This window comes from Notamacropus eugenii, chromosome 4, assembly GCF_028372415.1.
Source record: "Notamacropus eugenii isolate mMacEug1 chromosome 4, mMacEug1.pri_v2, whole genome shotgun sequence".
NCBI classification, from domain to species: domain Eukaryota; kingdom Metazoa; phylum Chordata; class Mammalia; order Diprotodontia; family Macropodidae; genus Notamacropus; species Notamacropus eugenii.
Window position 1 is genome coordinate 222,865,935 of NC_092875.1, and position 15,132 is coordinate 222,881,066.

Here is a 15,132-nt window from a genome sequence, read left to right on the forward strand (position 1 = left end):
CTTATTGTCTTCTGAGTGGAAAGAGCTGCTGAACTGCCCTCAGTATCATTCTTTATATAAGCTGAGCATGTGAATACTTTTCAAGGTCCTCACTAGACGGGTTCCAGAAAAACAGATGCCTTTTCTCCTACCCTGGCAGCATGTTATCTGCTCCCATTAGATATCAAAACTGGAGGTAAGAGGTGTAGGAGTTGAGGAGAGGACAGTTAGTCCAGTTTAAGTCTGAATCAACCTCTAAGTACTTTTTTCCAGTTGCCACAGACCTATCTTCCTAAACCAATCTGGACAGGACAAATGATTCACTGTAACTTTTTCTAGACTTCCCTATCTGGTTTCAATCTGGTACATTTTCTTGGTCTGTTTGGAGTTTGTTTGCTTGTTTGAGGGGACAGAATTTGCAGCACTACTTCCTGCTACTCTGCTATCTTGGCTCTGCCTCTCCTAAACAGTTTCTATTATGGTATTGTCTGGTGGATCTTGACCATTCTCCTTCCCCCACCTCCACCCTCAACCCTGACCCTCTGGCTTAAAAGTGATTGTCAATAGTAACTGTTGCTGTTTCCTTCCTATCCCAATGTAGTTATTTTTCTTTGCCTCGTTAAAGGGGCCATCCCCTGATTGATTCTTACACAGGCCTATTCACTGAATGGGAATCATTTCACCCTAAATGAGTACCTGAATAGGCCTTTGCCTAAAGGAGCCAAAGTCTCCTATTGTATCCTGAGCCATCTCCAGTCATCCTGAAGAATATCTGTTCACTGGTTTCAGATGGCTCCAGAGGAGAAGTGAGGCTGGTGATCTTGCACAGCCCTCCCTCACTCAAAGCAAAGTCAAGTACATGTCATGTCATCATTTTTCTGATGACATGGTCTTCGGCAAGGAAGGATGAACACAACAAACCCCCACCCCCTCACACACAAGTTTGTTTTTTTTTTTTTTTCCTGCTATATTTCACTCTTAGAAGTATCAAATCCTGAAAAACATATGGATGATTGAAGTATTGCCCTGTGGAAGAAGATTTCCTCTGTCCCTAATTATTTACTGTTTTATGACACTGTCTTCATCATGATGATTTTTCCTTTTTACTAGGGAACATTCTCCCTGTGTCCATGCCCTAAATCTCTTCAGGATGTCAGCTGCCTCCATGATCTCTAATTCCCCTTCTAATGAAAAAAGATGTGGTCCATGCTGATACAATACCAAACTCACTGCAAGGTCCTGCTCACTGCAATTTCCTGTTACAGAATATTTCCCGTCTCTTGGAGTATCCTTCAGTGGGATCCCTTCTTACCAGTGAATTGATATTTCCCTCCCTTCATCCTATATGTTATTTCCTTCCTTTACCATTTCTTATCCTTTCTTCTATAGAACTTTTCCTTATTAAGAGACTACAGCAATTATTTTTTTTCTTTCATTGTTAATCTTTGGTTTAATTCAGATACATTACACACATTCTCTCTGTTTTCTTCCTCTTCTCTCCTCTTTCAATGCACTCTTCAAACTCTTCAGTATAATTCCACCAAAAAAATCAAACATTCATTTACCTATAGACAGTTCTAATCCATAATAGTCCTTACTCAGAGCATGATGCAATGATCTTTCCAACGAAATCCATAAAACACAACTGCAAGTATTTCATAAATATGTTTATTGAGAATAATTTACCAGCATTGTGTTTTCTGTGTGAAATTAGATCATCTGATTTCATCACTTAGGATTCTTTTCATTGGATGGGTATTTACTTCTGAGGTCCCTTAAAGCATTCTAAAATTCTGTAAATTTTGCTGTCCTAGAAAGAAAACTAAACTATGGATCATAGCAGGTTCTGGTGGTTAATTCTATAACCTTAGAAGAGCTACTAACTTAAATTCAATCCACTCAAACTGGTTAAATCCAGTTCAAAGCTGTTCAAATCAGTTTCATTCCAGGTTCAAACCAATTTAAGCTGGTTAAAATAATTTGATACAGTCACTTTAATTCAGAATAATTCAAAGAAAGTCAGTTTAATCCAGTTCAATTTAAAAACAGTTTAATCTGGTTTTAACAAGATGAATCCAATTAAACCCAATTGAATCCAGTTTGAATTGGTTTTAACCAGTTTAGACTGGTCTGAAGCAGGTTTTAACTGGTTTTAATCAGTTTGAACTTGTTTGATTCTGCCTGTCATGGAAAGTAAATGGAGAGAGTTGAAACTTGTTTTTATTTATTTGAACTGGTTGGATTTGTTTTAACTGGTTCAAACTGATTTACATGATTTGAACTTGTTTAAATTGATTTTTACTGTTTTATTTTTACATTTTATTTTTTTTTTACTGTGTTGGGCTGTTTTTTACAGGTTTGAACTGATTTGAATGTATGAAACTTGTTTTACCTGATTTAAAAAGAAAATAAAAGATACGGGGTAAGATGGTTTGAGGGACTTGTGTAGATTCATACATCTTATAAGTCTAAGGCAAGAAACCCTGGGTAAGAAAGGCAAAGATCCAATGTATGAAACACCAGAGCCCAGCAGTAGTTCTTTTATTGTTAGATTTGTTTTGGGCTGGACCAGACTCACACCAGTCCTATAGTAGTTTAGGTTAAATAATGGAACAAAATGAGATATTTGTAGGTTGTTCAATAATTTTGAAAAAGTAAGATTTAATCAGCCATACCTAGAGAAAGATGCTTAGAAAGGACTGGCATCAAGGGCACTTCAGCATAATTCAGCTGAGCAGAATTCCCTTGCTTGTATTATCCAGCATGATATACCAGGAAAGCATGAGAATACCCCTAAAGCTCCAAATAGCTGCTTTGTACTCAGATGTGGAGGAAGTGAGTGATATCAATAAGTCTGAACCTTTAGTCCTCTGAGCTAATCAAGTTGAGGAAATTCTTACTAATTATTAAGGAAAAAACTGGTCTAATCATTTGGATGAGGGTGGGGAGAGGCAGGATATCAGGGAAAGAATCAGGTTATTTTTCTTACTGCATACCATCTCTTGGTGGTAAGGTCCTCAACATTTTCTAAAGAACATTCCATTACATCAACTATTTTAAGACTCTTATTAATCAACCCTGATTTCTGATATTCAATGAGCCTGACACAGGCAGCTTTAAGAAAAGATAGAGAAAGAAAAACTAAAATAGAAAAAAAATAAAACAATCAATGTAATAGTTCTCTGAAGAAGTAACTGAATCTAGGAGAGTCTCAGAATGGATATAGTGGCAGGTTTAAACAAACAGGTCCTTACTTCTCCCTAGTGAGAAATAATACAATGACCACTGGGTAGCAATGTGGTAGGACCAATCATTTTTAGATTAAAATAAGCAATAGAGTACAGGGGACCTGAATTTTAATACTGCATGTGTCCCTAGTCACTCTTTTACAACTGAAGTACCACAGATGTCTGGGAATCAATCAACTGTCTACTGTTCTGGGACCCAGATCTCTGTTTGCTGCCAAATGCTGTCCTATGATTCTGAATCCCCATCACTGTCAATTGCCAGCTACTGCTAGTAGGACAACTGTCTATGCCTCCTAATATTGGTTCTTACATCTCTGCCATCTATCCAATTTTCCAGGTTCAACTGATACTCCAGGACAGAACTGCTACTACTAGAACCAGAGCTCTTCTACTCTACACTAACACAGTGTTGCTATAAATCTCGCACTGTAGTGCAAGCCCTGACTTCACCAGAATTATAACAATTCAGACTGCCTCAACAAAGCAGAAGGTTGCTAGGGGCCTTTGCTACTACTCACTCCTTTGTCTGGCAGGAGATGTTGCTGCTACTGCTTGGTTTTGACTTTGCCCTCCTATGATGGGGGAAATATGGAAAATAACACAAAAAGATACAAAGCTAGAGTCTCTTCTGGACCAGTTCATGTGCTCTTTCCCACTTTCAAACATAAGTCATTTCTTTAGGGATTGGGAGAATGCTCACTGAGCCTATGTTCCGTGCTTCTCAGAGGGCTCCTCCTTGGAAGAAGAGAGAAAAAAATGCCTCTGGTCTAAGTAAATATTCAGGGAGGCCTATCACATTTCAATTTTGAAAATGAAAATCAAACTATTTCATCAGCACAGTTATTAGACAATTCTAAAATTCCAGGGATCTGTCTTGCTTCCCATTCCCTTATTGTTTGAGCCCTTCACGACTTCCCTCAGCGGTTATCTACATCTATGTAAACAGGACTGAACACAGTTAATGCAACTGCATTCCCATTTCTGAAAACCTTTTAAAAAATTTTACAGTTTACACAAATAATATTTTTGATGTCTATAAAACCTTCCTTTGCTTCTCCAAGACACATGGGTAACAATTACCATTAGTAATACAAAGGCATCTAGTTTCAGCAAGATTTTAACATAATCAGTTCTTATGATTTATTTTCCTTTTCCTAGGAATGGAAAATATTTTTCCTTATCCATCAAAATTTAATCTCCAAAGACTAGTTGGAAGATAACCTAAATAGTGAAGAGATCTCCTAAGAGAATATGTAGGAGCTTAAATTACCTGTCTGGAAGGCCCAACAATGATAGAGGGCCTAAAACATGGTGTGTAATTGTCTACGTATGCAGTTCTTAAGGACACAGAACATACTCACATAGGTCTTCCCTTAGTGAAAAGTCACTGGAAGTTTATTCTCTAACCTCCTATGAGTATGGGTGGGGGTAATTTACCCAAAACAGCCACCATTTCTAGAGGAATCAGCAAAAGCATAATGTGAAGAAGAAAGGTCATTCTGGGCTTATTCTCTGTTATGCCCATCCATCGCCTATGATGAATTCATAATTTTCCAGTCCTCTAATACTGTACTAATTGTTCTGGGCTAGTACTAAGTTAGGCTATTCTCCTGGTAGTTGAGGTTCATTACTGGAACAAAATTATACACTTATAGGTCACTTAACATTTAACAAAAAGACATTTACTTATCATAGCAGGAAAAAGGATACTCAACAAGGAGAGGCACTGAAAGCAACTCAAACTGATTCAAGTAAGCATATGCCCTTGCCAGTTACCCATCATAGTTCACCAGTAAAAAAAAATCAAGAATAACTGTTGGCCCTTCCCATGGCTACTTTTTACTCAGGTACTACAGAAGTGGAAACAGCAAGCTAGTGCAGTGGACAGTGAACTGGCCTGGAGTCAGGAGATCTGCGTTCAAATTCAGCCTCAGACACTCATAAGCTATGTGATCCTGAGCAAGTCAATCCCTGTTCACCCTTCTCTGTAAAATGGAGACACAATGGAGAAGGAAATGGCAAACCATTCTATATCTTTGCCAAGAAAATCCCACAGAAAAGTTCATGGGGTCACAAAGAATCAGACATGACTGAACGATCCAACAACTGCAGAAATGATGTCACCAGTCTGAACCTTTTGTTCTGCAAGCCAACCAAATCTCAAAGAAAGTCTCAGTACCATTTAGGGTAAAACAAAACAAAACAAAAAACTAGTCTCACTTGCATGGGGGTGGGAGTGGGGGAAGGAGTAGCAAGGATGTCATTTCTATTACACTTATAATTTGCAAAGAAGAGAGGATGATGACGGGGGAAATGCATTAAAATAGTTTTCCTCAACTACTTTTCTTCTAATTATAGTTGGGGGATGCTGGGATAACATTAAAAGAAAAAACTAATAGCTAAGATGCATTGTTGTCATGTCAAATGAGAGCTAAGTTGAGGAAATCAAAGGAGACAGTAGAAGAAAAAAGAAATTCGTAGAACAGAGCCTGGGCATTTTCTGTGAGAAGTTTGGAATAGAAGAACTTAATAACTAAAGAGTGAAATAGCTGGCTGAAAGTGCTAGACCTCTTTCTTTCAGGAGAGATGCAAATTAAAAGACAACCTCCCCAGTGACCTTCATGATAGATGACAAGTTGAAGACTAGCTAAGACAGCAGAGATGCTATGCCTGATGGGGACTGAGCCCCACAGAGCACATCCTAATAGCATCAATAACACATTGATAGCTCTATAGCAGGAGACTCAAGTTGCCCCTCTATATGTGTATCCTGACTACCTGTATGTGCCACTTACATGATGCTTCTTCATGTTAACTCTTCCAAATGATGGCATATGTATTTGTAGGAGAATGAGCTTTCTGAGGAAGAATACTTTGTTATTACTAATTTTTTTTTTAATTAGGTCTGCTGTTTCATCAATGTAGGAAGTTACTGGGAAGAGACTCCCTTTCTCAATGCAACTTTTCCCCTTCTCTGTCACTGTTAGGCTTAAAGAGCTGTTCAGTACAATGATAAAAGAGGGTATTTGCTCAGTCACACAGCCAGTATTGGAAAAACAGGACTTGAACTGAGATCTTTCAGACAATCAATTCTCTATCCAACATATATTATTTCATCAAACACCTTTCTTTTGAACCATATATTTCTTGGCTGACTAGTAAAAGTAAACACATTTATGATAGCTTAAATATATAGATTAGAGAAAGTTCTGGCTCACAAAGTACTGAGAACCTGGGGGCCCAAGATTGAGAGGAGCCTCAGGTGTTTGAAGTAAATGTCTTTTTTAAAATATAGCTTCCAGCTATGGAAATAACTTAGCCAAGGCCTGAAGAGAGGAGAGAATATGACAATAACCATTTCCTTCACTCTAAATACCACCTATTGATCATCTACCAGGTTTGGAAAACCTATGGCTTCAGGGTCACATGTGGCCTTCTAGGTCCTTGGGTGTGGCTTTTTGATTGAGTCAAAATTTTACAAAATAAATCCTTTTGTTATGGGGCTTTGTTCTTTGAAGTTTAGATTCAGTGAAATGGCTGTACTTGAGGACCTAGGGAACTACAGGTAGCCTTGAGGCAGCAGGTTCCCCACCCCTGAACCTAATACTGTATTCATTTGTCTCCCCCAAATAGATCTGAAACGATTTGAGAGGTCATGGTTTAGTGGTGTTTCCCTCATCAATCCCTAGAACAGAGCAAGTGCTTACTAAAAATTAATCTTTGGTCCATATCATCACCTAAAGAGTAATTCCAGCCATTTGTTTAAACAAAAACTTACTAAATACCTCTATGTGTAGAATTCTATGCTAAATACTTGAAAATATATAAAGATAGATGACACAATGTTATTTCTCTTTAATCTCTATATAGCAGCAAGTACCCCAGCATGAACAGGAGGGCCTGCTGCATAGTTCTTAGATCTGCTTTTCTAAGGAAAGCAACTTTTAAGGGGTCAGTGATCTTCTTTAATTACATTCACCAGCAGAGAAAATACAAGCAGAGAAATAAAGACCAACAGACAGAACTTCTAACTGTCTGACCATTACATACATACACAGTTACCAGAGAGAGAGAAAGAGAAGCACCAACATCTAGGTTTTCAAAGAGGGCTCTCTAACAGCTACTCAGAGTCTCCTGTGGCACAGGAACCTTCTTTTCTTCCAAAGAGTAAACCCGCAAAGCAAAATCTCACCTCAATGTATATATACACTTTTCAGCTGTATATATTCAGAAGGCATCACAGCCATCTTGACCCAGGGCTTCATTAATTAACAAAAGGTTTGGGCCTTCCTATGAAACAAGCCTCCCCTAATCAAGCTTCCCTTAATGGACTTCATCTGAGGCCTATTAATGTGTGGGGGAAGATCTTTAACTCCCATTGCAATCTCTTAGATCATTATTGTGAACATTGCTCACAACAGCTTGTGTAGTAGACAGCACAAATAATGTGATTTCCCAGAGATGCACAGGTAGGTTATGTAAGTTTTCTAAAGAAAAATTTGTTTATAAAGAAATATAGAATATGTGTGCAAGTTTGAACAATCAATGAACATTTATTAAGTGCCTACTATGTGCCAGACTCTATGCTAGAATAGAAATTAGGACTTGAAACTATAGTAAGCTTTATAATTCCAATTTTCATACTTTTAATTTGTTTTTACAAGCTCTTATTCTCTCTTTCTGTCTCACTCTCTCTCTGCCTCTCTCTCTTTCTCTCTCCCCTCTTCTCTCTCCCTCTCTCTCTCTGTCTCTTTCTCCCTGTCTCTCTCTCTCTGTCTCTCTGTCTCTCTCTCTTTCCCTCTCCCACTGCACTTCCATTGAACAAGAAAAAATAAGCCTCAAACCTAAGAAAAAGTACTCATAGTTCAGCAAAAGAAATACATACATGATCATATTGAAAAATATAAGCATTTTAAAGCTGTCGCTTGCCTGGAATGAGGTGGGTTGCATAATTTATCTTTGGTCCTCTGAAATAAATTTATCATTATATTGATCAGAAATCTAATTTTTTTCTAAGTTGCTTTTCTTGGTGTTATTGTAATTATATAAATTGTTTTCCTAGATCTCACTTCATGCTTTACTTTTGCTACTCACACCTCATTAGCACACTCAGTTGCTTCTGCCTCTCTGACTGGAGGGCTTGAGGATGAAACAAAAATCATTTCATATAGACTCCCTTTCAGATAGCTCAAAATCCCAGGCATTTCTTCATTTACTACCAGTTGTTCTGCTTGTTTTCCACTCTACCATTATCTTCATCATGGCTTTACACTGAAAAGTCTCTGGCATTCACCCCTTCCTTGCTTTTCAGTTTCCTTTTGCATATTATCTTCCCTTACTTAGATTGTAATTTCCTTGTGGACAGAGATAGTTGTTTTTTTTTTTTAATTATTTTTTCTTATTTGTATCCCCAGCGCTTAACACAGAGCCTGACATATAAATTTTAATTGTATATATCATATTTACATTAGTTGATAGAAGACTTCCCATTGTCCTAGAAAGTTGTCTATCATTTCTTATAGTATAATATTATTCCATTATATTCATAAACTATAATTTGTTTAGTCATTCCCCAATAGGCTAGCATATTCCTAGTTTTTAGTTTGTGAATATTTAAAAAATATATAGATACTTTTCCCCTTTCTCTACCTCTTTAATAAATAGCATTGCTTTTGATCCACTGCTTTCAAAAAGACATAAAAACAAACAATTCCTGAAGAAAAATGGGTTCTTATGTATGTATGGTAGGAGGAGCTATGAAACAATATTGTGACATCCTATTTGAGTAAGATGTTTTGTAGCTACAAAGTACCTTAAAAACCATCTGTTCTAATATCCCCATTTTATAGATGAAGAAAATTAATAGTAGAGAAATAAACTTACTTATCTCAAGCTAGGGAAGCAATTTTTTTTTAGAGTAGGATTTGAACCCAGATCTGGGGGGAGCCAGTCAGAGGACTGACGTTTCAATCTTGTCTCTGCTACTTACTATCTATATAACCTAAGCAAGTCACTTCTAGTCCTCAATTTCCCTCTCTGTAATTAGAGGGTGCTGTAGATTCCCTATGCATATCCTCTAACTCTAAAGCTCTGACTCCATGATCATTCACATGGCACAGTTTAAAGTGCTGCTCTCCTCCTCAGAAATAGATGCACAAGTGATCCAATTTGGATTCATTAGTTGCTATCAGTTTCCCTAATTGTGTGTTCCAAATACTGCTGAAAAAGACTGGAAACTAGCCATTAGCTCTTTGTGAACCTTATCCTTGGAGACGGATCACAATTCATAGCAGAGTAATCTCCTAACTCTTCTCCAAAAAGGGCAGACGTGACCTGCAGGGGGCTTCTAATTCTGCTCCTTGATCTTTGTTTGCCCAGTCTGTTGCTTGTAGAAAACCTCTTCACCTCCTGGGCTACAACTCCATTTCTGCTGCAGGCACGTCTTTTACTGCTCTTTCCCAGTAGTCAACAAGCATACAAAGTTGTTGGTGGGGTTTTTTCCAGTATGTTTCATATAAAGTTTCTTCTGTTCCCCTTGCAAGAAACAGGACATTACATTCTTACATTAACTGTTATTAGGATGAACATAGCTTCATTCAGAAAAAATGTGACCTTGTGTACTGTTCTCAGATTTTTAAAGTTGTTATTTCCTGTTTTTAGTGCAATTAACAATGGAGATGACTGTTTGGGGGAAAGGAGCTTATGAAAGAGACAGTGGAAAAGAGGAAACTCAATGGTTTTTAGGGTCAGAGTCCTCTGATTCAAATGCCACCTCTTCTCCCTATTCACTTTGAGACCTTGGCAAAGTCACCTAGCATCTCTGAGCCTCTGTTCCCTTATCTGTACATTGAGGGAGTTTGGCAAGAGAGCCTCTGAAGTCTTAAATTGGTCTAAATTGAACATGTTATTTACATATACTAGAGGAACTTGCATGATGTAGCTATATTCCCTGTAAGTTTCTCGGTGGTTTTGCAGCTTTTCTGTTCCCCTAGATCAGCTATTCTAAAAGTTCATATATACATGTATGTGTGTGTATATATATATATATATGTATATATATATACACACATATATACACACATATATACTTACAACTGTGCATGTATATTGTGTGTATACATACATATGGACATGCATGTATACATGTATATGCATATATGTACACACATACCTAGTATATATGTGTATATATGTATGTATGTTTATATTGTGTGCATATTTGTCTGTTGTATATATGTATCTACATATGTGTGTATGTATACACACATTTGTATGTGTGTGCATATGTATATATGTATGTGTGTATGTATGTTGAGCTGTACCCTGGAATATCATATTCTGGCCTCCTTGCAGACTTCACTTGGAATTCTGAACTTGAGTCTGCCCCAGCTGAGGCCAACAGATGGAGGGAAATGTACCTGCTTGGGAATATAATTAACTATAACTTAACTAATTAGTTAGGTTTGTAACACAGTATTCTTTGCCCTACAGAATCAAAAGAGTCTAAATAATGAAGTTGGCAAGAAATAAGGAATACCATTATTCTAGACTGGGTCTGACCCAGGCCAGTCAGCTGGTATAAAATGAGACTCTTTCAGGTCCTTCAGTAATTAACTATAGGAAATTTACTTAGCCTTAAAAGGGATAAACATATTCAACAAAGATAGGTATTTAGGATTGGATGTATCTGAGTAAAGATCCTTTGCCTAAGTTGACCACTGTGTTAAAAGTAAGTATCAGAGCATGTCTGAGCTTCTCCTGGCTCTTTATACTTAGGTGACAGGGAAGAGTTGCCTATAATCTGAGGCTCTAGTCTTCTGAGACAATCATGTATCCAAAATGGCTTTAATACCTTTAAAAAAAAATCGTCTCATTTCAGTGTTGGCTAGGCTTAGGATACTGCTCCCATCATAGTCTATCCATTGGTGACAAAACCTTTAAAATATTCTAAAGTGCATTAAATCATTTAAATGGCTATGCATAGCTGTCATAGATCAACCTTGGTCTTTTGGTTTCAAGCATACAGATGTAAGAGGCACTAAAAGAGAAAAATACAAACAAAACCAAACAAACAAAGAAAGCCTATTGTCACTACCTTATAGTTCCCTATAGAAATATGTGAATAGGAGAAAACAATTACTAGAAAACTCAAGTTTACACCATCCTCTTTTGGGGAAGGATGGGGACCCATGTCTAAAAAATCAGATCCAGTCAGAAAGTAATTTCAAATCTTTGCAGTTCAAAGTGAGAATTTTGGTGCAAGAAATAACCAAAAGTAGCAGCATTACTAAGAGCATCCCTGATGCAACAAAAATTAGGACATCTTCTGCATAGTCATTGATCCTCATCACAAGTCAGAGAGAATTATCCTATCAGGGCATTTAAATTTGGGGGATGGAAAGCCCAGAAACCACATAGCTCCTGGATTTTTTTTTAAAAGCATTCTGTTGCCCTTATCTTCTTTATCCAAAGATACCATTTGTCCTCCTATTTACCCAAGCTCACAAAACAGGTCCCAATATCCAGCTAGGTGGCACAATGGAGAGAATATTGATCTTGGAATCAGAAACACTGAGTTTATTTTTTACCCCAGACACTTAATTGTGTGATCCAGAACAAGTCACTTAATCTCTCTTTACCTCAGTTTCCTTAAGTATAAAATGCTGATAATCATAGTAGCCATTTTACAGGATTGGTGTGAAGCTTAAATAACAAAATATTGAAGAAAAAAATGAGCTGAACCAAAGAACATTGTAGGTAGTGACAGCAATATTGTTTTAAGAACTACTTTGACTTTCTTCATTTTGACTATTATAAATAGGCAAATAATTACAAAGGACCAATGAGGGAAGACACAATTTACATTCAGAGAAAAAACTAATAAATAGAAGTATATAAAGAGTGATATATATATATATATATAGTATATGTGCATATAAATATACACATATATACACATGTACATGCACACAAACATAAATACACACACACAAATCTTTATATGTAATGGTAGCCATCTCTAGGACAGGGCATGAGGGAAGGGACAGGAAAAAAGGAAAAAGAAAGTTATATGATTATTATATATTTAAAAGGCGTAGCAATTGGTACATAATAGATTTGCAGTTTCATGTGCAAGCATCTTATTTTTCTCTCCTGCAATGTTATGGAAATTCTTGCTTTATTTCTTAAACTCAGAATAAATTTTTTAATAAAGAAAATATTCATAAAGTCCTTAGAACACTACATGGAACATAGTAGGGACTATAACAAGCCTTTGCCTTCCTTGCTCCCCATAAATCTTGACAATTCTAGTAGATTTTACCTTCATAACATTTCTCAAATATGTCCTCTTTCTCCTGATACTCGAACCATCCTAATACAGGCACTCATCACCTCATACCTGGGTTGTTGTTGTGTTTCTCCTTCATTGCTGAAGAAGCCCGTGCCATCAGAGAAATGATGACATGACTTGAACCTAACATTGCTTTCAGTGTGGGAGGGCTGTACAAGGTCACCAGCCTCACTTCTCCTCCAGACATCTGAATCCAGTGACCAGATATTTATCAGGATGACTGGAGATGACCCAGGATGCACTGGGAGACCTTGACTCCTTTAGGCCAAGGTCTATGCAGGTAACACACTAGCCTACTAGTTGTCTTCTTGCCACAAGTCACTCCCCTATTCTAGTCCATCCTCTACTCTGCTGTCAAACTCATCTTCCTGAAATGAAAGTTTGACTATGTTATTTTGTGATCATTAATCCCCTCCCACCTCCAATTCAATTAAAAAACAAAAAATCGTGGATCCCATTATGATCAGAATCAAATATAAAAACTTCAGTTTGACTTTTGAAGCCATCACAATCTGCTCTCTTCCTGTCTTTCCAGTCTTTTTACACTTTATTCTGCAATCCAATGACACTAGTATCCTTGTTCCTCCTCATACAGCATGTTCCACATCCTAACTGGTCATTTTGATTGTCCTCCACTCTTGGAATTCTTACTCTCTCATCTCTGCTCCTGGCTTCCCTGATTTTCTTCGAGTCTCAGCTAAAATTCTAACCTTTTATAAGAACCCTGCCCAAGTTCTATTTAATCTTACTATTTTTTTTCTGAGAAACATGTTGCATTGTCTTGTTCACATATATAGGTTTTGCATGATTTTCTCCTGTATATGACTTTAAGCTTTTTAAGAGCAAAGATTGTTTTTGTTTTGTTTTTAAATCATTGGTTTATTTGCTTGAATTGGTTTGGTTTTGCCTTTTATTGTATCCCCAGTAATTAGCACAATGATGGCACTAATAAATGCTTGTCAACTGACTGGTTAAAATAATGTGTCTTCCTTTTCCATTCCACTTCTTTTTCTCTGCCACACCACTGAAAACAACATGCCATTAGAGAGAGACTACATTTCTTTTTTTTATTTTTATTTTTCATTTTTCACACAGTTCATATCATATAACACAATCCAACTTTTGCTCAGGTGATATTTCTCTTAAAGCATTTGCAATATAGACTACAAATGGATTTTTTTTAATGCTAACCAGCTGAGAAACAAATAATAACTGTGCATGCTAACTTAATAAGACCTTGACCTAATTGTCTCCACACCATTACTAAGAATTAAAGGACCCTAACTTATTGTGGTTGGTCTAAAGTCCTAAACTGAATAGCTTAATTTTAGATTTAACCTCAGATATTCCCCTACCAACAATCTATAATTTAATAGATCTGGTATTAAGCTTACAAACATTTTGGATGTAAGAAATTGCCACTAAGAGTAGGGACATTGCAGGGAAACAATATCGCCCCAACTTCATGTCAATTCCAGGCAGGAGTAGATTCTCAACTTGCTTAGAGTCTGCCAGGTGTCAGTGGAGAAATGGAGTCAGGAGAATCCTACCTCAGCCCAGGCTTAACAGCCACTCTTCCCCCTTTCCCATGAGATCACCTTTTTCAGTTCATACCACCATCTCACAGGTTTACTGGCATCAGGGATTGAAGGCTCAGACCACCTTTGTTGCTATCCATACCTGGAGTTAGATTCAGAAGGACACTCACTTAATAATACCATAGCATTATAAAATAGCAAGTTCCAATAACCAGGTTTCAGATGTGACTATAATTTTACATTGGCTAGGGAACATCATCTGAGGCAAGTCTTAAGTGGCTTACATACCTTTCTGTACCTGTTCTAGTTCCTACTTAAAGAATAATGATAAAATCAAATTTACCATTAAAACCATAACTTTTCCATCAATGCCAAATTTTACCTGAATTTACCTGCCTCTAGGAGACTTTGACTAAAACTCATTTCCCCAAACTAAAGATGTCTCTGATTTACTCTCAGTAATTAATTCAGTCAACTGTTTTTATACTAATTGCTTTTACATCACTTTGTAACATGTTCAATTTTTCTACCCCATCTCCCCTCCCCCTACTCCCTAATACCTTGCATTCTGATTACCCTTTCCTTCAATGAGCCCTCCCTTCTATTACATCCCACCCTTCCCTTACCCCATCTTCTCTCTTTTCTTGTAGGGCAAGATATATTTCTGTATCCCATTACCTGTGTTTCTTATTTCCCAGTTATATGCAATAATAAATCTCAACATTCGTTTCTAATACTTTGAATTCCATCTTCTTTCCCTCCTTCCCTCCCTACCCATCCCCAATGAGAAGACAGGAGATTCAATACAGGCTATATATGTGTCATATTGCAAAAGACTTCCATAATAATCATGTTGTGTAATAGTAACTATATTGCCCTCTATCCTACTCTATCCCCCATTATTTTTTTATTCCCTCATTTGACCTTGTTCCTTCCCAAAAGTGTTTATTTCTAGTTACTCCCTTTTCCCAATTGCCCTCCCTTCCATCATTCCCTTCACCCCACTTGTCACCTC